Below are 26,846 nucleotides of genomic sequence, written 5' to 3'. Positions count from 1 at the left end.
TCACCTCTTCTCTTATATTTTCTTATATTTCATTTTTTCCACTTTTTCTTTCCTTTTTATCTTTTGCTTCCTAATGTTGATAAAAATGTATTTATTTCATCATAATCATTAAAATAATATTCTTGTTGTGTATTAAACTGTAAGTTGCTAAATATAACCATATCGTATATGTATATATCTCACTATATATATATATGTATATATATATATATATTTTACTCATCAATTTGAAGATATAATTCCACTAGCTTTGCCTTATATTTGTATTCTTAGGAATTCTACTTTTTATAGTTATAGTAACTTCCTTAGAGATTGTCTCCATTTTTCTCTCTGATTTCTCTGAAGATCTTCGCTTTTCTTTGGTATTTGCAATTCCAATAAATATATCTCAGTGGACATTTCTTATTTATTTCACTTGATATACATTGTGCTTTCTATATGTTTGGATTTATGTTTTTCGTTAATTCTGGGATATTTATATTCATTGTCTCTCCTAATAACTCCTCCCCCATTCTCTCCTTTAGAACTCCAATTAGGCATATAGTAGACCTCCTTTTTCTTTCCTCAAGTCCCTTAACCTCAATCATATTCTTTATTTCTACTTCTCTGTATGCTTTCTGGATCATACATTCAGTAATGATCTTTTCAGCTGCCTCTAAAGTGATGTTTAACCTGTTGATTAAATTTTTGCTTTCACACACACACACCCACCCACCCTCCCACCCCCCGACACATACTCTATGAGTATTTTGGTTCTTCCTCAAATCTCTCTGGCCATTTTTGATATTGTCTTGTTGCTTGCATAATTTTGTAGATTCATCATTTATGCTTCACAATTCTTTAGTCATAGTGGTGTTTTGCTCCAATTCATAATTCTAAAGTCTAAAGATTTTAGGAGTTTAAATCTGACCTTGTTTTTGGCATACTTATGCCAACACTTGCTACTAATGTTTTGTTTCATCAGTTTTTTGTAGTTAGTTCATACTTAGATGAATTTCACCTGTGGGATCATGGAATACCTTGATTGAGGATGATTATATCCAAAGAAGATTGGTATTTTCTTTAATATGTATCAGCTGATATGATATTACCAAGCTGAAATAAATTCTGTTTAATTTCTTCACCTGGTGATTTTCTTCCTGCAATAAAATGTTTTTTAAATTTGAATCCCAGACCCAAATGTTTTAGTCCCATGGATAGAAATTATTAAGGGACGCTACAATTATTGTTGTTAGTATTGTTATTGCTATTGTTGGTTTTATTATTTCTTCTTCTTCATCATCATCATCATCGTCATCATCATCATTATCATCATCAGTAGTAGTTGTATTTCTTGATGGCACAGGCAGAGGCAGTTTCATTTGTGGGTCTCCTCACATGAAGACAAATTATTCCCTAGTCACCCTTCCACTAAGTGTTTTTCTTGAATTTCTTATGCCTGATGTTCTGTATCAGCTTCCCCCCTCATTTATTAGAACAATACCTTGTCTCTCCTTCTCTCTTCTCTCCCTGTGTCTCAGTTTCCAGCATTGACATCTCCATTAAGGAAGAACAGTCTTTTTCCAATTTCAGGTTCATATACTTTTTTTTATTTTATCTTTCTATCTGTTTAGAGTTGTCCCTAACTTTCTTTTGAGCTCAATAACTTGTTTTAAGTACATACTTTTGCTACTTTCTGATATCTGATCCATGGGAACATAATTTTTTAAAAATATGTAGTCCACCACAGTCCTGGAAACACTCAAATGATTTTTTCTATATCTATTGAAATTTTTCAATCTCAATGTGATGATTTTTAACTTTAGAAGTGTAGGCATTGGCTACTTTTTTAAAAAATTAAGATTCTTTTAGAGTAGTTTAGGTTCACAGCAAAATTGAGAGGAAGGTGCAGAGATTTCCCATATACCCACTGCCCTGACATGTACCTAACCTCCCCCATCATCAACATCTCCCATAAGAGTGGCAAATTTCTTAGAATTGATGAACCTTCATTAACACATTATAGTCACCCAAAATTCATAGTTTACATTGGGGTTCACTTCTGGTGTTGTATATTCTATGGGTTTGAATAAATGTGTGATGACACGTATCCATTGTTACAGTATCATACGGAGTACTTTCACTGCCCTAGAAATCCTCTGCTCTGCCTATTCATCCTACCCCACCCCCCCAACCCTGGTAACCACTGATCTTTTTACAATCGCCATAATTTTGCCTTTTCCAGAATGTCATTTAGTTCGAATCATACAATATGCAGCCTTTTCAGATTGGCTTCTTTCACTTAGCAGTATGCACTTAAGTTTCCTCAACATTTTTTCATGGCTTGATAGTTCATTTCTTATTATCACTGAATAATATTCCATTGTCTGGCTGTACCACAGTTTAGTTATCCATTTACCCACTGAAGGATATCTTTGTTGCTTCCAAGATCTGACAATTATGAATAAAGCTACTGTAAACATCCGTGTGCAGGTTTTTGTGTGAATGTAAGTTTTCAACTCCTTTGGATAAATACCAAGGAGTGTGATTGCTGGACTGTATAGTAAGAGTATGTGCAGTTTTGTAAAAAACAACCAAACCGTCTTCCAAAGTGGCTGTGCCATTTTGCATTTCCACCAGCAATGAATGAGAGTTCCTGTTTCTCCCCATCCTTGTTGGCATTTGGTGTTGTCAGTGTTCTGGATTTTGGCCATTTTAATAGGTGTGTAGTGGTATCTCATTATTCTTTTAATTTGAATTTCCCTGATGACATATGATGTAGATCATCTTTTCATATGCTTCCTATCTACATATCTTCTTTGATGAGCTGTCTATTCAGGTCTTTATCTCATTTTTTAATTGATTTTTTCTTTTTTAAAAACGTGTTTGCTGAGGAAGATTTGCCTTGAGCTAACATCTGCTGCCAATCTTCCTCTTTTTTGTATGTGGGTTGCCACCACAGCATGGCCACTAACAGATGAGTGGTGTAGGTTTGCACCTGATAACTGAACCCAGGCCACTCGAAGTAGAGCACACTGAACTTAACCACTAGGCCATTGGGGCTGGCCCCGGTTTTTTTTTTTTTTTATTGTTAAATTTTTAGAGTTCTGTGTATATTTTGGATAACAGTCCTTTATCAGAGGTGTCTTTTGCAAATATTTTTCCCAGTCTATGGCTAATGTTTTCATTGTCTTTGGCAGTGTAGATGTTTTCAATTTAAAAAAAGTCTAGCTTATGAATATTTCCTTCATGGATTGTGGCTTTGGTGTTGTATCTAAAACGTCATCACCATACTCAAGGTCATCTAGGTTTTCTCCTATGTTATCCTATGCTAAGAGTTTTATACTTTATACACCTGTATGTGTAATATATTTTGAGTAAATTGTTCAAGGATGTAAGGTCTGTCTCTAGATTCATTTCTTTTTTCATGTGGAGGTCCAGTTGTTCCAGTACCACTTGTTGAAAATATTTTCTTTGCTTCATTTTATTGCCTTTGCTCCTTTGTCAAAGATCAGTTGACTATATTTATGTGGGTCCATTTCTGAGCTCTTGGGTCTATTCTATTGATCTATTTGTGCATTCTTTCACCAATACCACACTGTCTTGATTACTGTAGCTTTATAGTAAGTCTTAAAGTTGGGTAGTGCCAGTCCTCCAACTGTGTTCTTCTCCTTCAGTATCACGTTGGCTATTTTGGGTCTTTTGCTTCTCTACATAAACTTTAGAATCAGCTTGTCAGTATCCACAAAATAATTTGCTGGGATTTTGAGTGAGATTGCATTTAATCTGTAGGTCATGTTAGGAAGAAGTGACATATGACAATATGAAGTCTTCCTCTCCATGAACATGGAATATTTCTCCATTTATTTAGTTGTTTAATTTCCTTCATTAGAGTCTTGTAGTATTCCTTATATAGATCTTACATATATTTTATCAGGTTTACACCTAAGTATTTCATTTTTGGGGGTGATAAAATTCCACTTGTTCATTGCTAGTATATAGGAAAACAACTTTTGTATATTATGTTTTCATCTTGCAACTTTGCTATAGTTACCTATTAGTTCTGGGAGTATTTTTGTTGAGTCTTTAGGATTTTCTACACACATGATCACATCATCTATGAATAAAGACAGTTTTATTTATTCATTCCCAATATGTATATATTTTCTTTCCTTGCCTTATTGCATTAGCTATAACTTCCAGTATGATGTTGAAAAGGAGTGATGAGAGGGGACATCCTTGCATTGTACCTGATCTTAGTGGAAAAGCTTTGAGTTTCTCATCATTGGATGTGATGTTAGCTGTAGGTTTTTTGTAGATATTCTTTATAAAGTTCAGGAAATTTCCCTCTACTGCTAGTTTACTCAGAGTTTTTATTATGAAATGGTTTTGGGCATTGACTCCTTTTTATCAATAAATTTTAATCTCATTATAGTAAGAGAATGCGGTCTAGGTCATGTTGATTTTGGGGGATTTAAATAGAATTCTTTTTTATTTAATGGGGTATGATATTTCTCTTTTAGTATTTGATGAGACTTCCTTTGTGATCAAATGTATAGTCAATTTTTGTGTTTCATATGTGCTTGAAACTAATTTGCTTTTTTCTATTTGTGGTTGCAAGAATTGCCCTATCTATATCTTTATATGTCAATTAAAATGTGCTTTCTATTTGTGCTACCCATATCTCTAGTATATTAACATACTTGTCCATTTTATCTGTCTGGTTTTAAAAGAGGGGTAGAGAAACAGGTTCTGAAATTAGTAATTTACTTTTTTTAATATGTTATGTGTGCTTATCATACCTCAGTAGTCTTCCCAGTCTCTAAATCCTCTCAACATTTTTTGAGTGCCATCTTATGATAGACGTTAGTTGTCTCATTATATCTATTTTACTATACTTCTTTAAGCCAACCAAGCTTAACACCAATACTTTTATTTTAATTCCATTTAAATAGAGGTTTAAAGAAGAAAGCTTCTCTGTGTTTATAATACTGTTTATATTCTTTCTTTTTCTTGATTTATGGCTTGGCTAAAGATGGAGTTCTAGGTTTAAAATTATTTTCTCTCATAACTTGAAAGAATTGCTCCTTTTTCTTTCAGTATCTAGTAATGTTATTTAGAAGTTTAGAATATTGATAATATTTTTCCATTCTCTGGAGTTATTTTAGATCCTTTCCTTATCCCTGATATTCTGAAAATTGTTGATGATGCACTTGTCAAAGAAAAATTGAATCAGAGAAGTTAAACAGGAAAGGAAGATTTTATTAAGGACTATTGCAAATTGAGAGATTGAACTCAACTCTGCTGAAACAAAAGTTGGAAGAGTGCTTAAGCGCTGGAGTGTGCTAGTGGAAAAGTACTGGGGGACAATAAGGAGAGTAGGGAGGTTGACCAATGTGGTTATACCTTCTGTGTTTGCTAATTGTGGCTTTTGAAGTTAGACTCCTATCCTCACCCTCACCTTATCACCCTAAGGAGATTAAGGTGCTATCTTCTTCTATGATTACATTTCAAAGGGATGTCTCCCAGGACCTTGAGACCCATATTCCTCAATTATAAAATTGGTGGAGAGTCTGGGGTGAGGATTTATATCTCAAAGGAGCAAAGAAAGGATTTAGAATTACAAGTTTTCTAAAGTAAATGCTCTAATAAAATGGAAGTCAGGACGAGGAAGAAACCTATCTAAAGTTTGATCAAGCTCAGGGGAACATTAAGATCATCTTGGTCACACTTTTGTATTAACCTTATTTTTTTTAAATTAGTTTGTACACTTGGTGTGATTTTTTAATCTGGAGACTCCTGGATTTAAGCTCTGGGGATTAATTTTTGTTTTGGGGAAAGATTGGCCCTGAGCTAACATCTGTGCCAATCTTCTTCTATTTTATGTGTGAGACACTGCTACAGCATGGCTTGATGAGTGGTGTGTAGGATGGTGCCTGGGATCTGAACCTTTGAACCCTGGGCCGCTGAAACAGAGCACGGGAACTTAACCACTAAGTCACCAGGCCAGGCCCAGGTCTCTTTGTTTTTTGATTTCTTTTAGACCTATCTCTTCTATTTTCTCTTCTTTGTTCCACTGAAACTTTTATTAATTTAATGTTGAACTTCATGGTTTATGTATTTTGTCTTCCATATTTTCTATCTCTGATCTTTTGTTCAACTCTCTGGGAAATATTTAGTAGGATTTTCCAAATTTTTTATTGATTTTCCCATTTTAGTAATTATATTTTATTTTCAAAGCAGTGTTATCCTTTGATTACTCATTTTTTTCTTTTAACATGGATCTTGTTTTCTGGCTGAGATGTAATGGTACGTACGTCTAGGGAATCTAATTGGGGATATTTCATAATCGTTAAGGACTTCTGTCTGTGTTTTCAGAGGTCATTTTAGTTGTTTGTTTGTCATTTCCAACAAGGTCTTGTGGTCCTTACTTGTTTCTTTATATTTAAGACGGAAGGACAGAGGAACTCATTGGGAACTACGAGCACACGGTCAGGGAGGGCCCCATGATTGCCCTATTGCATTTTAGGGTAACCAGAGAGAAACCAGCTATTACTCTGAAGATCTCAACATGTCTGAGGCATTTGTTTTTCTCTAGTATCTTCCAAATCCTTTAAAGAAGAACTATTAATTTCTTTTTAACTTGGAATGAGAAACCTGGGTACTCTCTCTGCTTGTTGAAGTAGGAGTATGATATTGGAGGTTATTAAAAATCCATATATAGGGCTTTCAATTTATCCCCTTGTTTTGAGCCCCAAATTTCTTTCCCATTCTCTGGCATTTTCAAGCCGAATGCTCTGTCATTACAAGCTCTATTTGCTTCCAATCCAACAGTCTGCTCCTGTCCAAGTATTTCTACCTACCTCACTCTTCTTTACCATTCCCCATCACTCCTTCATTCTATTTCTCCTCCACTTATGACCCTTTGCAGTGTGTCTCCTCACTGCTTTTATTATACTTATTTCCTAGTGAGGTTTTAGGAAAATGAGTTGAGTTGTTAGTCATGTGATCATTCTCTGATTACCTAGAACTCAGCCTGTCTCCTTTTCCCCATGTGTTTCTGTTGAGGAGGAAAGTAAAAAACATTAGCTCCTGGTGCTTGGAATCCATAGGAAGAAATAGTAGATATTACTTTTAAATGCTGAGGGCTCGATTCCAAGATCACTGCTAACGTTGCTCTCTTGGAGTTCACTGGCCCTTAGGGAGCTGGTGTGTATAGGTCTGCAGGAGCAGAACAAGGTAATGCTGGACCTAGATAGCGCTGAGTCGGAGGACAGTCTCCCTGGAAGATCCACAGAGGGTTGCACTGGCATACCAGCTTTCTCTCTCTGTTGTGTTTCAGAAATAGCTGCCAACCATGTCACAGCAAGAAACAGGGGAAGTGTTATTTATCAGATATCAGATTTTTTTACTTTTGTTTGAAAAGATTTCCTAAACATATTCTAAATCAGGATTTCCAGCTGAAATTAAAATTAATCTCTACCCCTCAGTTATACTTGTTTTTCAAAAAGAAATTCACAGCAGTATCAAATAATTGGCTTTATATTGTTTGTGGTAAAAAAAAAAATAAAGGTTAGTTATTTCAGAAGTCTAAGTTTTGTATTGGTACTGTTCTATCATCCTGCTTAAGAAAAGTCACAGTTTTGATTTTCGATTACATTTGTGATTCTCTGCACTTAGTAATGTAGCTGGCCTTTCTTTATCTCCGATGCATGCTGATGCTTTACCTCACGTAAATGCATGATTTGTTTCCAATCACAAAACTTCCCTATGGCTTATCAAGGGCAGGGTTATTTTAGCAAAAGCATAGCATGCGGTGCATAAATAGCACTCATATATAAACATAGCATGCATAGGAGATTAATACAGTTTTCTTTTCTCAAGTGATTAATATTTACCCTGGCAGCTGTAGCATTTTAGTCTTCTATTAGCTGACAGATGTGAATAAGGGCTGCATCTTGCCTCTACCAAGCTGCTATATCTTTATACATGTTCATAGCTTAGGGACTATGAAATATGCTCCAGGAATATTTAGAAATCTCATAGGAATTTCTTGTGGCTTCAACTGATTTTTTTTCACAAATATATTAAATTGAATATTTTATTTCTTCAGGGCAAAAAGTTATCTGGCTTGAAACTCACAGATGCAGAAGAATAAACAAACTTTCACCTTAAATCTAGACGTTCATATGTGAATCACTAGCTTGTTATAACAGTCGCGTGGCACAGAGCATCAGGAGAAGTTGTAAAGGAAATCGTGATCTATAGCTTTGCATATGGGGCAAATATGGAAAAGAAAACATGTTTATATTTGAAAGATAGTTATAAATGTATACGATCGTAGGTTTTATTTTGGGGAATCAGATAATTTATGTGCCATTTCATCATCAATGTCTAATATCACATATTAGGCTTTGAGTAAAAAACTAATTATGACTCTGCTTTCTCTTCATTTTGTGCATAAGTTTACTTTTATATAAGTTTGATGTTAAAATGATGGCTTGTGAGATTATGAAGGTGCCTAGATTTTTTTCAGATGTTTATTTGAATGGATATTCTTTTGTATGCAACATCTGCAATGATAGAAAACAAAAGTACAAATTGGAAAATATGTGCTGTCTCACAAATATTTATATATAGTCTCAAAATTATGTGTGGTGTGTCTGTGTCTATGTATCCACAAGCACATTTAAAAATATGTAAAATATATTCAGTATTGTGTATCATGTATATTTTACTAATTAATACTTAGAATGTGTATCTATTAAAAACTATATACACATACATATTTCTGTGTGTGCGCACACGTTTGTACATATATGCAGTGAGAATTTAATGAATGTGTACATATTAAAATCTTTAGTCATATTTGTCTATGCATTTGCTGAATAAATGAAATATCAGATGCTTAAGATATGGTGCTATGGAGCACTATAAATAACCAAATGAGATATAGTCTCTGACAACAGTATTCAAAATCTGATTGGTAAATAAAAAAAATAAGAATAGTAGAATAACAATATCAAAGTAAATCACACTTCTATACATAATTACAAAGAGTGTTACAGTGTCAGTACATATTGCCAACTGTTGACTTTCCACAAAATACAAGAACAACTTTTAATCTAGTGAAGATAAGTCTGTTACACATAATGCAATGAGTAGGGACACCATCTTGGCAGAATGTGAGTAGTGTTTTACAAGGGGAAGTCAAGGGAGGATATTAATATGGCTTTAGGGCCCGCATGGAGTGATTTTAAGGCAAATCTTTCAAGGCAGGGAGAAGGATGGGATTGGGCAAAATTTAACATAGAATAGAATAGCTTAAGATTGGGCACAGTGAGTCAAAGTTTTGAAGCAAATATGGATAAGGAAAGAATTAATATCAACAAGTAAGCTATTTTATTTCCCTAATAGTGTTATTTTCCAGGAGCAAGTATTTCCTGGAGTAAATAGCCAAATTATCTCTACTCATTCTCAGCAGTGCTTTACTTAGAGATGAACAGTTCATATGATTTCAGTATTATTTAATAAAGGAGCAGGTAAATGTGTTGGTTTCAGTTTTTAGTCCCCCCTTTTTGCATTCTTCAGCCTAAGCTGGAGGATAGAATATCATTGTTAGGGAATATGATCAATCCAGATATCAGATATTCATCACTATTCAGTGTGTCATGGTTGCGTACAGAATTTTTTATTGCAGTTCTGATTTTTAAACATATCAGATTTTCTTTCTTTTTTTTTTTTTCTATAAATGGAATATTATTTGTTAGATCGTTTGGTACAGTCGCTGCTGGGCAGTATTTGAGACTCCTGAGAAATTCCATTTCTGCCCTGCAATATGCATATTAAGGAAAGATTTGATCACAATTTTAAGTCTACCACTACATCAGGAGCCCAAAATGCTCACATTAACCCAAGTGAATGAACTGATCCCATCACAGTCCCTAGAGCTCTCAGAACCAGGCATTAAAACAACCCAAAGCACTAAAGCTCAGTAATTTCATAACTATAGTTTCGAGTGTCTAAGACAATGCAGAGTATTAAACCAGCAAAGATAAATGAAAACAGTCGAGTAGACAAAAATTAAAAATATAAGGTTAAAATGTGACAAGCAGACCTTCCAGTTTTCTGGATCGTATTCTGTGGGTTTTAGGTGGAAGATGTCCACTTCATCATGCTCGTTTTTGAACATCGAGACATGTTCATTGTCTTGATCCTAAGGTCTTGCTCAGAAGCTATCTTCTTCTCCAAGATTGTCTGCTTTAGGAGGATTCCTAAAAATTCTCAGCTTCTGGACCCCAATCTGAACAGTTTCAAATTCAAGGAAATAATTCGAGGAAGGCTTATGTCTCTTTAATTGAGAGATGTGTATCCAAAGGTCTAAGAGATTAATATTATACTAATATTAATAGTTCCTTCTGATTAGGTCTTTTTCATCAAGGCTCATGATTAGTGTGCACAGTGAGCCAAAGATTTTGAAGCAATGCTGGTAAATGAGTTGTGAATCTTGATAAATTAGCTGTTTTAATTGGCTCACATTCTTTTTTCTCGGGGTAGGTATCTCCTGGAACAAATAACCTCGCTATTTCTGCTTGTTCTCTATTGTCTAAAATATGTAGGGAAAGGATCCCTGCTTTAAATTTTACTTATTTTAGTCCTAAAGAAGAAAAGATTTATAGTAAAATACATGCTTTAGGATTTGAGAGAAGGAGGAATCTCAGAGCATCTCAATGGATCCTCTTAGTCACAGTGATTTTGCAGGAATTGAAATTGGGTATTGGGGTTTGCAAGTCATTTGATTTTTATGTGAAAACATGTTTAAGTTTACTTTATGCTAATGAATTAAACCTGCAATTTTTTACGTACACCACATATTTAATGGTGTATTCACGTCCGTCCTTCACATGTAGCTTCAGGTTAAACATGTTTAATTGACTTACTGTAGGCTACTTTTGTACCATTAGGGCTTGATGTAGGTCAATGGTCTTAAAACTGAGTTACACTTATCACTGAGTGTACATGACACAGTTACCTGGGAATTGGCAGGTATAAGGAATCAATTTCGAGAGCCTACAGCTCCATATATATTCATTCTCTAAACTGATCTTCCTGAACCTGAATGCCTTAGTAAAGGCATCATGTTGGTTTTAATTTTCCACCTTTCATTTTGCCATTGCTCTTCTCCAGTGTACCAAAGAAATCTATGCTTCTCACATATCCTGAATCTCCCTCTGGTGCTTTACCCTAAAACCAACAAAGAAATTACCGTGGAAACTACTGTTCTTGATATTGAGTAGAATGAGTTATTGACTGGGTACTAAATACTTCTACAGGGTACTCCTAAGAAATTGTTTATTTTCAACAAAATTTTATAAGCAAGCACCTAATAGTGCTGTCTGGTGCTAGATCACAGCAGAAAAATTTTTGATAAATAGCCATGTGATTTTTGACATTTAACTCAGAAGGAATTGAAAGTATTTCATATTTTTCTTGTAATAAAGCCTTTTAGTTCCTAATTTCTATAAGCAATGTTTCTTAATGTTTACATCTATAAACAGAGGAATTAGAGTAGAATTGATGCTTAAATGTGTCTGATTTTTTTTAGATGTCTTTTTTTCTTTTTTCAGGGAAAATTTCACCCTAAACTAACGTCTGTTGCCAATCTTCCTCTTTTTCATTTTGTTTTTTTTCTCCCCATAGCCCCAGTGCATGGTTGTATATCCTAGCTGTAAGGCATTCTAGTTCTTCCACGTGAGCCACCATCACAGAATATCTACAGACAGACAAGTGGTGTGGTTCCACGACAGACGGGGAAGCAAACCCAGGCCGCTGAAGCAGTGAGCGCGGAACTTTAACCACTAGGCCATCAGGGCTGGCTCTAAATCTGTCAGATTTTAGCTGTAAATAGTGTTCCCCAGTGGAGTCCTGAAGTCTTTGTAGAAATGTATCAAACAAAACAAATTTTAAAAAGCCTCAGCCATTTATTGAGATATAATTCTAATGAAATTTTAATTTTTGTCTCATAGTTATTTTTCATATTTATTTAGTTTTGATGTTACATATAAGTTATAATTATGTTGCAATAAAGAAGAAATTTTTGCGTCAAAATTAAAGTTAGACAGAAAAATGCAAAATTTTGTTACAGAGATGATATCTGCTAAAAATAAGCATAAGATATATATGAATGATTAGGATAAAAGTCTCAGGAGTAAGTAGTGGGGAATGAGGAGTTCAAGGAAAAAAAGAAATGTTATACAATTTCAAAGAATTAAAGGAGAGTTTATCCACAAAATTGCCTGTTTGTTTTTATGGTCAATCTCTGTTGGATATCTATAGAAAAAAGGATTTGTAATTTTTATTTAAAAAATTTAATAGTTGAAATAAAATTGAAATCTTATCCATTTCAACTACTTAAATTGAGAATGAAAAATTTTTAGAGACAAAATGTAAAGGATAGTGTTGGATAGAAATTGTTTTTTGATAATGTGTAAACAAAGAAGTTTGTAAACAGCTTGTATAGATAATTCAAGGCAATTTTTGGCTTTGGCCTTATAGATTCGTATTCATCAAATTTGCATAAATACTCAGTAGAAATAAACTGCATAAATAATCTTACCGTGCAAGTAAGGCACTGATTATTCTTTTGCACTGCCATTAAATCAACAGTTTATTATGCTTATTATGTTTGTAAAGTACTGTTTTGACAAGATAGATGTGCTTTATAAATTATAAAAATTAAGTAACTTACTGAGTACCTAAACTTCCCCCCAAAAGATTTCTTTATTTACAGATTTTGATGATTTACTGACAAGGAAAAGTAAATAGAAAAAGGTAAAGAGAAAAGTAAGTGGATTGACCTCTGGTTATGATGGTGTGAAGAAGAGGGTGACTCTTCACTCCCCCCAGATAAGTGTTAAACTGGGTAAAACTGTGAAAACAAACATTTCTGCGCTTTTGAAATCAACCATGGCAAGCTGTAAATTGAGAATTGTTTATTCATGAAAAAGTGAGAGAGTCTGTGATCTTCCTGCCTGGAGGTCCCCCACCCCATGCTAGGCACAGCTTGTTCACATGGTAGTTTCATCACCAGTTGGCTGTGAAAACCATCAGTCTTGCTGATATGGAGATGGGGAGACCAGATAATTTAGCACTATCTCTCTGCTTATTCTTACTCCTGCAATGTAGCCTGCAGTGTTAGAGCCTAGAAATAAAGAAGACAACGTGCCTAAGCAAAAAGAGCAATACTAAGTATTACTAAGAGGTATAGAATATTCTGCAAATTTTGAGAAGAGTTCTGAGAATCCACGTGAAAGATAAGTTCTCCCTCTGTCTCCAGAAGGGCAGAGAAATGAGGGAGTACAATCTGTTTAAAGTACTAGAATAGTCTGATATGGAATATATCTTCAATGAATATTACTTTTGTTTTTCTCCTTTTCCCCAGTTTTATGTGGGCAATATTATTATCGCTTGAAAACAAAGGTAACTAATATCTGGAAACATTTTTTATACAAATTATCGGTTTGATTCTCTAACCTTATTCAAACCACCACACAATTCAAGTCTACTGTTGATAGAAATACCCTCCGTCAAAAAAAAGAAATTAAGCAGAATCTCAGCTCTCCAGAACTTGGCCTTTAAACACATTCTCTCTTTTTACATCTTTAATATCTTTTCCGAATTCCAATAATCTCAGACAACCCCATATCCAGATATAAGTATACAATTGATTACAAAGCCAAATATATTGCATAGGATACATATTCTACAGATAAATTCAGCTATTTTTCAATGTTTTGCCCCAATTTCACCTGTATTATTGTCAAGTGAGAAATGTTCTCATTTTTTTTTTCAAATGAAAGCCTTAATGAATGATCTGTGCAAGGTTATTTATTTTTCCTTATAGTATATTTCTACTTTAGGTTAACTTACAAAAAGTTCTGAAGTAGGCAACCTTGAGGCATACTGCTAATAACTTAAATATTGCTTAAATATTACTAACTTCAGAATATTTGATATCCAAGTCCCATATGTCATAGACCATACAGTTCCACTTGGCTTTTGCTGTAGCATTCTGCTCTTCAGACTTTTCAGCTGAGAAAAGTTATAATTACAATAAGGAAACATACAGCAGAGAGCCAGACATCAAAAAAGTGCTAAAGCTAAACTTGCATAGGACAGTGTTATTTTCGTTTCCATAATTTTCAGTTAAATATTAAGAGCTAACTTTATTTCACATCATTTTAACAACCTCAATTTCTGGAAGCCTTTTACCCTTATGAAATCAGGAGTAAGTTTTTGATGATATAATATTTTGCCTTTTAGAAATGTAAAACAACCAGTCATTACAGATGGTTGGAAAGAATAAAACTGTTTGAAAAATACTATGTTCAGAATCTTTTAGGTTTTATGTAAGACTATCTGAAAAGGTAAAATTGCCTCTGGCTGCATTCCCTGGGAAGAATGTAGAGTAGCTGAAAAGTACTTTATAGTCATGAATTAATCAGCAGTAACCGTTCTTCTAAATAATTCTGTGTGATATTATTTTCATTCTGTGGGTAAAATATAGTCCCAGGGAGAGAAAAAAATCCTGTCTCAGCCCAACAGCAGATCAGTGGGAGAACCACAGTGGGGTTCTTGGAGTGGGTAGATGGAGCGGAACCTTTCAGACAGGAATGAATGAGAGGACATCTGTAATCACAATGCCTGGTGGTTAAGATTAATTTACAGTTGACTGGTTTTCAAAGTCATTTCTGGAAACTAAAGTTATAGCCCCTGTATCTACCTGTTTGTTTTGATAGCAAAGCCACCAATCATTGTGCCATAGTTTTGTTAACATCAAATAATTTATTACATTTTTGTAAAAAAAGTAGTTTCTTCATGTAACTTTAAAATTCTCAACAAGCTGTTTTGGGTTTAAAATACAGACCAAGATAATAATTTCTTACTCTTTCTACACTTTTTTCCTTATTTTTGTATTTTCCACTTTTTTCCTACAATAGTTCCAATATCATAGACTTTTTATAGCCTATTCAATGAACTTGAATTGCTAACTAGTTTATGATGTGTGTGTTATTTCAGACAAAAAGGTTCGTGTTGAATATAGATACATCAGATAAGTTAAATAAATATTACTCCATTTATTTTTAGTTTATAAAATATGAGAAAGTGATTATTTTCAGAAAGAACTATCTCATTTCTGATTAATATGCTGTTGTGTTGCTTTAGCCATTGGTAAAATGGACATAATGTACTGCAACCAGATAGTAGTTTCAAGGAAAGATTTTGAAAGTATCTAAGAAGAACTAGAAAAAAAAGTCCTGGATTGAGTAATAGATAACCCAAAGTATCACTCATTAACATTACTCTAAGGTAAATAGATTTGTCAGCAACTTTATTATAAGTAATAAGCTGATACCCATTTTAACTTATTAGAAAGATATATTTGCATCTTGGCATTTTAGTGAAAGTATAAAATACTCTAGCCTTGTTAATTTTATTTATATCATCATTAACAACTCAGTGAAATAGAGCCTTTTCACATCATGCATCAAAATTCATACATATTTGTGTTTTATGTTTATACATTTAAGCAGATATTAATGTTCGCTAATTTGAAAGGGAGAGAAGCATTGTTTGAAACTTATGAATATGCAAAGACTATCTTGATTTATTCTTTGAGATTTAATATAATATTTGAGAAAACAATCAAATTTCATTCTTCTAAATATTTATATTTGAATTATAGTGAAATATGGATGATTGCTTGTACAGAGATATGAGCCTATAAAAAACAAGTATAAATTCTTGATCTAAGGGTATCATATTGTGACAATATATGTGGATTTTCATAATTTCTTCCAAGGCCTTTCTGCTCTAAAATGAGAGTGGCACATATTTTGGACCAGGTTCTGTGCTCTGCTGCTGATGGAGAGCTGGAATGAAATGAACCTGAGCAAGAACTTCTGTCTTTATTAGATGATTAGAAAATTGATTGCCCTTCCTAAAGAATGTGTTTATGCCTTCTCCCTGCAGGGTATGTGTGGAATGCAAAAATAGCTTCTTTTTTTCCCAAGATGATCTTAATTAATAATAATGTAGAAAGAAGAAGTTAGGTCACGTTTAAGATACATTATAATTCCCACCAGAAGCCAGAATCTTAATAGTGGTATACTATTAATCAGATTCTGTAAATGTAATGCAATAGAGCTCACAGCTCTTTCTTACATGAATTCAAATGCAGTGGTTTATTTGTGTCTTTCTCTACTTCCCCCTAAATATGTCAAAGTAGCCAATGAAATTCTCTGCTGCATAATTATCTGTAATGTGATGTCATTCAAGAAAATATTGTAGAAGTGAATGAATTTTTTTCTGTATGGAGAGTCTTACAGAAATCAGTTTCATTGCCTTAAAGTTGCATATTTAAATTTAATGAATCTTTTTTAGTGTTTCCTCCTGGAGATTGTAAGCGGGATTTTTATTCCTGGTGAATTTATTTTTCAGGAGGAGAAAATGTGATTAATGAACACGGTAGCCTTACAAAGCTAAAAGAAAAAGAAAGTGATTTTCTGAAACTTTACAGTTATGCAGAAAATCAACTAGTCTTTTATTAGTTGTGATTTTGACAGCTTTAACAGTGTATCATCATAGAAGCAGAAGGAACTTTAAATATAATCTAGGTGCACACGCTGGTATGACTGGTGAGGAACCTGAAGCATAAATTGATCAGGAAGCTGCCTGAGGTCACACAGGTGGGGAAGCACAACAAGGACTAGATTGAGTTTCCTGACACCCAGCTTTCCATTCTTCACATGAGAGCTTACACAGGTACATTACCAAATTTTATTTCAAGTTAAAACCGTGTTTTACTTTATTCTTTCCAATAATACAGCAAAAGGCCAGGCATGTTTTCCATTTGCTATGATGATGATGTGATAAAATTGAGAGTTAACACTGTGTTTATCTTTTCTCCTTGAGTATAATAATGTGGATATTGCATGTACCTTGAATAAAACTCAGGACAGAAGGCAGAATCCAATTTTTGGGTCATCTTTAATAGCTGTTATAATATAGTTTGACATTTTCATATGACAGGTAGGAAATTAAACACAAAGTCCTGTTTATGATGGCACTCTGATAATTTCAATAACAGACACCATCTAAATTATTATCCTGAAGACTTTGGCATTTCAAATCTGTTGTCATTTTAAATTCTCTGAGGAATTGGGAAAGATGGGTATTTGTTTATTTGTAAATATTACACTGAAAGGTTGTATAGCATTTAATTTAGTTCTGTGTTAGCTATGAATATAAAAAATAGGGAAATATGAAGAGCCTCTTTGAGATTTTTCTGGGGTTATGCATCAACGCTGAGTGACCTCTTAAATAATATTTCATTGATTAATTCAAATTAGATTAATCTTTTTGTAGAATGCCTCATCTACGTTTTTGTGTTGAAAGTTCAAATGTATTCTGTCAGCACACAAAAGATTAGTAAGAAGATAAATCACTTTGGGATTAATTTGACCTGTCCCTTCTGGAATGTAAAGTCCAGTAAGTGAAGGGCGTATATACTCAGCAGATGTGTGTGCTTTCATGTTTAAGCTTGAAATTCGTCAATTTTCTCAGTTATTTCCTATGCGTATTCATTGAATCTACTTAGCTTCAAGCCAGATACATTTTCTTGGGACCACTAGGTGTCATCATATCTGTTTTTAAGGTTTTTAGGATGCTAGTGACTTTCACGCACCATCATATTTTTGAAGACTTTATCAACGATATCAAGAATTCAGATTAGAAGACAAATATATGGGATGAAGGAGCTGTGATATAATGAGAAAGAATAAATTAGATCCTGAAAAAAGGGATAATACTATTAGTATAAATAAGATAGCAAAATAAAGGTTATCATTTGACATCTATTTCTTTAGTAAAATATCAATGCTCTATTCCATGTTATGGTATAACATGAAAAAAATTTATGTAGACAAGTTAAATTGCTTTAAACTCTTTGATTAAAAAAAAGAAACCCTCACCATGTGAATTTTGCTTGAAAACGCTGTCATCTGGATTTTTATATTTTTAGCATTTGTTAAATACTTCCTATTAGAAGTGCACATTAGATTTTGCATTGAAATTTATGTAAAGTTGAGAGGAAAAAAGTTACAGCCTTTTCCTTCAATGGGGTTGACAATTCCTTTAGAGGGACAATACTTAAAGAAGAAATATACATAGTATATACCAAAAATATAGTAATATATTTTCATATAAAATATATATAACATTGGTCTTGGCAAATTGGAGTGATTGTCACAGACCCCTTGCCTTGTTGAGGATGCAACTGTGAAGTTTTATTCATTCTGAAGGTAAGGAGGCAATGGCTCATCCAATGGTTTTTTGAAGCAAGACGAAATGCATGGGAAGTCACATCATATTTTCTGCAGATCCACCATGTTAGCATGGTAAAAGGTGGAAACACACGAAATATTGGGGCATGGTCTTTCAGATTCTATCCCCAGGACCTGCCAGTCCTCTCGTAGTCAGTAAGGATCTCATGCCACTGTGATCTGAGGAAGTGGAAGGAGCTGACTTTCTAGGCAGGGAGGGACATTCATTCCTGGCTTCTTAAAATTTAAGTTTCTTCACCTGTGAAATGTGAAAAATGATTTTGACCTCACTATGTGATGAAGTAAAACCATAAAAATGGTATCAGTGAGAATTTTGGCAGAATAAAATGTGGTCGATTCATATTGGAGAATTACAGTGGAGTTTAATTAAGGAACCATTTAAAGAGCTGCAGGCAGCGTGCATAGAAACCACCAGGGAGAGTGGAGGATCCCAGTACTAGTAGAGTGGGGCCATAGTCCCTAGATAGAGCCTCCTACAGGAGCCCTAACTTTGGTTTAGGGATGCATCTAACCTGAGACAATCAGGCAAGGAGTCAGAGGAACAAATACACTGACCTTAATTTCCTCCCTCTCTTCCTCTGTTGGGGCCACCTGGAAGTAGATCCCAGGGAGCTCTTTGATATGGTCCATACAGACCAGCCTTCAGGGACACCTTATAGTCTGGAGAAGGTCGGAGCAAACTTGATGGTTGAATAACATGTCCCCCCACACTGGTGCCAGAAATATCCTTCTAACATGTAAATTGGATCATGCCAGTACTGTGCTTCCAGGAATTCACAACAGCTACAGGATAAGACTCATAATTCTTAGTTTAGAACAAGACCACGTATTCCTATCTACTGCCTCATGAAAGTTCCCTTATCTCCAGCCGTGTGGATCTATCCTTGATTCCTCAGGTGCCATGTCATGTCATGCTTTTTCTCTGCTGTTACTCTTCCTAGAATGTCTTTTTCCTCTTTCTTTCTTTAGCTAATTTCTTCTTGTTCTTCAAAATTCAATTCCCCAAATAAAAACTCTCTTATTCAAAATTGGATTTAGATGCTGTCTTTTGGTATGCCTATAGTACGCCCTGTTTACCCTTATTTCAAAATTAATCATATGTACTACAGTGACAGGAGACTTGTCCTTTCTAGCTAGGCCTGAATTTCTGCAAGGAATGATAGAGTGTTTTATATTACTCTATCCTCAGCAACTTGCATACAATTTTTCACATATGAATTCAATAAATGTTTGTTGAATGAATAAATTAATGTGGAAAATGTCTAATTCAAAGCTTTGGAGTAGGAGGTACGCCACATATATTAACCTGATTCCTTTTCTGATAAAATGAGATGCTCATGTGATTTAAGCTGGCACCCACTGGGGCTGGGGGTCAGGAGGAGATACAAAAGAAATGCCTTAAGGGTCCAAGGATCCTTCTTTCAAACTGAGACATCTGCTAAAATTGAGACAGTAGGTTGAAATTTGCTTTCTGTTCTCTCTTCCCAGTCTACCTTAGACTAGCAAAATTGGACATATAATTGAAAATTATTTCAGAACATCTGTCTCAAGATGCAAAGAAGCCATGGAACTCCCAGAGTTTATAAGCGTCCACAGACAGATAGTAATAATGGTTTATGAAGAAATCTGAGAAAGCCATCAATTAGAGCTCTACAGTATTTCATTAATTTACACTATCAAGAGAATCACATTACTCAACCTCAATAATAAAAGAATTACAGAAAACTGCAAGCAGTAGTGAACTCATAACCCTGAATCTCATCAGTACAGTAATTAAGAATTCCTGAAAACTAGGTAAACACTAAACATTTAAACCAAAGCGCAAATAGTATGTATTTAATACGTTTCTATTTCTGTTAGATTTTAATACCAGATCTCTTTAATGGAAAGGATATATAAATATATATGTGTATATATACACATACATACACTTTATTAAAAAAATTGGAACTGGAACTCAATCTGCAATTATAGTTCAAAGCCAAGATGAGTATAGAAACATGAGAATCAGCTAATGCATTGATATAATTTGAAGAGCTAATATGGGTCATTTAAGCCCAAACTATGCTACCATCAATAGTATAGTCCATTATATATATTGATATATAACAATAGTACAGTCCATTATGTTATCAATAGTACAGTCTGTTTCATTTCACATACATTTTTAATTCATATCTAATAAGCACAATTCTCCAGATTACCTACAAGGCACAGGCCTGGAATATAAAAAAGATGAGTTGGTAAAATTCCAAAAGCTTATTGAAACTCTGCATGAATTTTGATATTTGTAAGAAGTTGTCCACAACAGCTATGGTAGGCTGAATAATGCATCACCCCCCCTCACCCGCCAAGATGCCAGCGTCCTAATCCCTGAAATCTGTGAATATGTTACTTCACTTTGAAAAAGGGATTTTGCACATGTCATTCAGATTCTTGAGATGAGGAAATTATTCTGGGTTATTTGGATTAGCCCGATGTAATCACAAGAATCCTTGTGAGAGGAAGTTTGGAGGATTAGATTCAGGGAAGATGTAAGGATGGAATCAGAGGCCAGAAGAGAGAAATTGCTACTACTCTGGCTTTCAAGCTGGGGGAAGGGACCGTGAGCCAAGGAATAAAAGCTGGAAAAGGCAGGGAAAATGATCTTCCTTTAGGGCTTCCGGAAAGAACCAACCCAGATGACGCCTTGACTTTAGCCCAGCAAAACTGATTTTGCACTTAGGACCTTCAGACTGTGACAGAATAAATTCCTGTTGTTTTAAGCCACTAAATTTGTGATGATTTCCTATAGCAGCAATAGGAAACTAATCTCAAAATGAGACTAGTCTACATGATTAGAAATATAGTGCTTACATCCATCACAGCATTTATCACTCTTTGTTTCCACATATCTCTCCTCCAACGAGGTTATACTAGTCTTGAGGATAGAAACTCTGTCTCATTCATCTCTGTATCCAATTTTCCTGTCATCTAGTAAGACTTAAGACTTCTGTGTTGAACTAATGGCTGGCCTCACCAAATGAGCTAAGCGGTTGCTGCTATGTGTTTTCAATTTCCTAGAGACAAACAAGCAGTAGATGGGTGATAGTGCTTTTAATTAGCTATATCCTAACAATGTTTACCAGGGAACTAAAAGAAAACATGTTTAATAAAATTAAATTAATTTTAATCAGGAATATGAGATTTATAGTTTTGTTCTGTTTTATTCCTTTTTATAAAGCAAATGTCTAGAATTCAGCAAAACCGTTAAGTATTTTGAAAGTGCAGATTTTTATTGGAGAACTAAATTTGATTATTGTCTGTGATTGTTGTAGTCTTGGAATCCTGTATTCGGAACTGATGTTAGATATCAGACAGCTCAGCTCTTCAATACATGTAAGACTCTCTTTAACATCATCTTTGGCAAGTGATGTGATTCGTTCACCAAAATGTTCAGAAATCCAGAACCTGGGCTTTGCTAAGGTACCTCAGACACAGCAATTCAACACCAGATCCTGACCCTGACTTTCCAGTTGTATAGAATTATGGGGAAGGATATGATTGTATTATCTTTTTCATCTCCCAAATCCCAGATTTTATACAGTGACAAAATGATTCCTAAACAGGGAAAGTTCAAAGAGTAACATGGCATTATCTCCTTCAAATGACATATTTACTCCAGATTACATGTCTTATATTTCGGAGATAGTTTTAAATGGGGGAAGAATGACTAAGGTGAATTTTGTTATAATGATAACAGATTAGTGATGATTATAATTAAAACAACACAGAGTCTGTTATCATTCAAGATTTTTTTCTAACAGGACAGTGTTTCTAGTTGCACAATTCTAATGCCCAGTGTCATCGTCAGGCATTGTTTTTATTGTTGTTGTTTTAAAAACTTTCTGTAGTCAAGGTGTGAGGAACTCAGAAGGTGACATTACACTAATGGCTGTGCTCAGAAATTGACAAAGATGGATGCAGTGCCTTTATTGATGGCCCCTGAGAAACACGGTACTTTCAAAATGACATTACAGCTATGAAAAAAAGCTGTTTGCTTTTGTTTACAGAAAAGAATTTTACATACCTTAATTGCATAAGGCATATTTTATCTTAGTTTATAAATTCTCACTTGTCTCCTATTTAAACATAGACAGTTAATTATGCTATTTGCTAAGATCTAATAACTTCAACATTATAACTTGATATTATGCATCACCTTACCTGAGAGAACCTCCATAAAACTTACACATAGTTCACTAATGAAATCTTGCTATGCCCTTGTGGCTGGAGTTCATATAGAAGGCTTTGTGTTTGAATAGTATGCAAAGAAATACATGTGACTAAAATCGGAATTCAAATAATAATCCCCAGTGTCAAGAAGAAATCCTAAATTTCAAATATAATTCAATGACTATTGCTAATATATTGACACTTTCTTAATGTGAAACAGTTTTCTCATAGGAATCAGTTATAATCTCAGGGATTTTCTATTCCCCAAAAAGGACAGATAGTAAAAGAACTGAACCTCTGTCCTCAGTGCTTGCTTGGGGCAGACTCAGTTGTCCATCACCAGATTTGTCACCCACTTTATTTTTCCCAAGGTTTATTCTGAAAACAAGAATGGTTTCAGGGCTCTCCGGTCTCCTCAGAGCTTCATTTTGGACCAAGTTCCCTGAGAAAGAGGCAAAATCAATCCCTTTCTGCTTAGTCTTCCTCTCCGGACAGAGAATAAAACACTGGGACTGATTTCAAAGGTCTGTTCCAACTAAAGTTCTGATGAGGTTCTGAGGCTCACAGTTTGAACCCCCAGATGAAATACTTAACAGCCTAAATGTAACCTCTGGTCAACCAGAGCTAATAGGTGATAGCTGCCGTCCCATCAAAGATTCGGTTAACCATCCTAGTGATTCATAGAATATTAGGAAATTTTTATCACAAGAAGCTATTGTGGGGCCAGCCTGGTGGTATAGTGGTCAGGTTTGCATGCTCTGCTTCAGCATCCCGGGATTTGTGGGTTCAGATCCTGGGCATGGACCCACACACTGCTCATCAAGCCATGATGTGGCAGCATCCCACATACAAAATAGGGGAAGATTGGCACAGATGTTAGCTCAGGGACAATCTTCCTCACCAAAAAAAATTAAAGGAACTATAGTTATTTTAAGAAAGAATGTAGTATGATCTACATATTTCCCAAATTAAAATTATTATGGATTGTTTACCATACTTATGCATATCAAATGATACTGATTTGGTTTTCTTTCTAAACTAAAAGATTCCATGTGAACATACCCTTCGTTTTTCCTATTGTCAACAGAGGGCCTTTATTTTCACCTTTAGTTTTTGAGCTTAATGTCTATTTACATATAATACTAAAATTTTTTTAAAAAACAAATATTAAAGAAAAAAATCCAAATATATGTAAAATAGATCAGTGCTTGTTTTTCTACTCCAAAAAAACAGGCAAAACAAATTACATAAAATATGTAATTGGTTGAAAATAACATTTGCTATATAGCTTTTCATCCTCACTTACTAAAATCTTGTTAGAAGATTTCTATGCACAGCTAGTTGGATTCAAGTATCTCCTCTGCTGTGTTGGCATTGCTTTTGGTGGGTAGAAATCAATTCTCATATGACTGCTACTTGACTTTCACTCTAGAAAACTGTTTCTTATATTAGGTTTTGGTACTATTTGACTAGAAAGCCTGTGAACCTGTAGACTTGGTAATACAAGTTGTATTAAATAGAATCTAAGTCCTCATGGCTGGTGGATGGAGGATTCTGCAGCATGGAAGAATGAAGTCTAACAACTCCATCATTACTTCAGAGGAAATTCCCTTCAAGCGAAATAATGGAAAAGGAGGAATTTTGTTCTTGTGTGAATTACAAATGGCTTTCAAGAGTATTTACCTAGTCTATGCCTTGTTCCTTTTCTTTTTTTCCTGGGAAAGTGAAGCCATTTACACAAACAGACAGACATCTGTAACTTGATGATAAACTCCTGTTTTCTCAACCTTGTTCTTGAGGAAATTAAGGCCTAAATCTGCAGTATGCGAGAGGTAGAGTTCTACCTTTTCTGTTTGTGGTGGTTACATTAGTTGTACACATTTTTCTGTTAATAAACCTTTTTTTTTTACTTGAATCTGTGAAAGAGACAAGCTAAAACAGACAGGGCAGACAGTTAATCACTACTACTGCCAACCAGCTTTTACATTTTGGTCTTATCAAATGAGATATGGATGAAAACCACACCCAACCAAACACTATATCCTCCTTTCTGTGGCGTCTCAATGCATTAATCTCACCTGGATGAGAAACTTTGGTTGGATCAATAAGACATTTTCCCACATTTCCCTACTGGCCACAAAGCCTCCAATTTCCACTTTAGCTGTTAATTGATTCAAATTATATGAGATTGTACTGTATTATAAGGAAGTTAGAGGGCTGGCCCCATGGCCAGGTGGTTAAGTCCACACACTCTGCTTTGGCAGCCCAGGATTCGCAGGTTAGGATCCTGGGTGCAGACCTACACACTGTTCATTAAGCCATGCTGAGGCGGCATCCCACACAGAAGAACTAGGATGACTTACAACTAGGATGTACAACTATGTACTGGGGCTTTGGGGAGGAAAAAAAAAGGGGGGGGGAGAGGAAGATTGGCAACAGATGTTAGCTCAGGGCCAATCTTCCTCACCAGAAAAAGCATACCTATAAGGAAGTCACCCCATTATTTCTGACATTCCTTTTTAACTCCAAACTGCTCTTGGTGATTTCAAGTCCTTAGAACAAATTTAGGATTATGTTCATATTTTCCTTCTCTTCTGTCTCACCATCAAAATAGCACCTACCACTTCCATGATTATTCAGAGCATTTGCTATTGAGTATGTAGCATATTAGAAAATTGTTTTTTAACCTTTTAGTAGAAATTATATTCAAGACATTGCACAATATTTGATCTTTTTAGATACCAGAATATACATTATCTATCCCACTGTTTTGCCCATGTCCCTGGTAGAATAATTCTCTGTAACCAACATTTAGTTGAAATGAACTTTATTCTTCACCCACAACCTTCAGCTTCTTCTTCACTCACTTCCTAGGACTCTTAGCAGACCTGACCTTTGGGATGGGCCTGTAGGTTAGAAAATATATACAAAATCCATGTTAGGTTTGGAAAAGGGAGGCTGAGGATTTTCATATTAAAGTCACATCTAGCCAATGTGTTCTCTTGTTTCTTGTGCTGTTCACGGACTTTTCCACTTGCCTATGGGATTGTAAGAAAATCTGAGGACTGTACCCATGTTTGCACTCACCTGAGCCTATCCTACTCTTTCAGTAATAGTAGATACAATATGAATATGTTCTCTAAGTGAATTAAAATAGCCCCGTGTGTGACAGATTTTTTTCACCTTCAACACTTACAGGTTATATGATGAGATCACAACTTGCTGGCCAGTTTGAGGCATACACTTTGAAGTGTGAGCTGGAAAACTGTACTTTCATGCTTTATTTTGCACTTCTAAGTTACATGGTGAATTTAGAAGGAAATTCACCTCATAACACACCCACCTATGATAGGATTTATTAAAAATATACAGTACTAAAAATGGACTCTAGATCATAGAAGAAAGTGTGATAAATAGTTTTATTGCTTTCTGATATGTTACATGTGACCTTGGAAGGATTGTTTCCCATACTCTCCTTTTCTTGCCTAAATCTGGACTTCTAGACTGTCTTGTGTCTAGAGTTAAAGACTGACCTGTAAGGTTGATGATGGTAATGACCTTTGAACATTCACCTTTGTCCTACCAGTATTTGATGTCTACGTGGCTTTGTGACAGAATGTCTATCATTTTACATTTATTGCTCATATCCGCTTGTCATTTTGATTTTATGATGACATATTCACAATCTATAGTTGCCATGCCTCATTGACTTCTCTTGGGTGCCACTGGGCTTTTCCTTAAGCACACTTTCAGACTTCTTAATATTATAAATCACCTCTGACCCCCAAATAAACCATTATCAATATGTTTACTTTTGGCAGGGACAAAATTACTTAAAGCAAGTGCTTTTTTTTAATATTACAAGATTTGACACATATTTTTGAAAAAGGTGATGTTTTAATGTACGTTTAGGAGGTCACAATCTTTTTAGTTCACTTTTTAATTTCTATATAGTAAAATTTGCTCATTTTAGTCTACAGTTCTATGGGTATTGATAAATGCATAAAATAGGACGCTTAGTTTTTTATTTTAACCAAAAAAGGAATCACATTTTAGATATTGCTCAGAAATTGCTACTTTCACTAATGTATCTCAGATATCTTTTTTTAAAAAACTAGCTATATTTAGGTATGATTGACAAATAAGAATTGTATATATTTAAGCTATACAATTTGCTATTTTGATATATGTATACGTTGTGAAACGATCACCACAATCAAGCTGGTTAGCATATCCATCACCTCACAC

This window comes from Equus quagga, chromosome 9 (assembly GCF_021613505.1).
Source record: "Equus quagga isolate Etosha38 chromosome 9, UCLA_HA_Equagga_1.0, whole genome shotgun sequence".
NCBI lineage: Eukaryota > Metazoa > Chordata > Mammalia > Perissodactyla > Equidae > Equus > Equus quagga.
Note: the sequence above shows the minus strand (reverse complement) of the source record.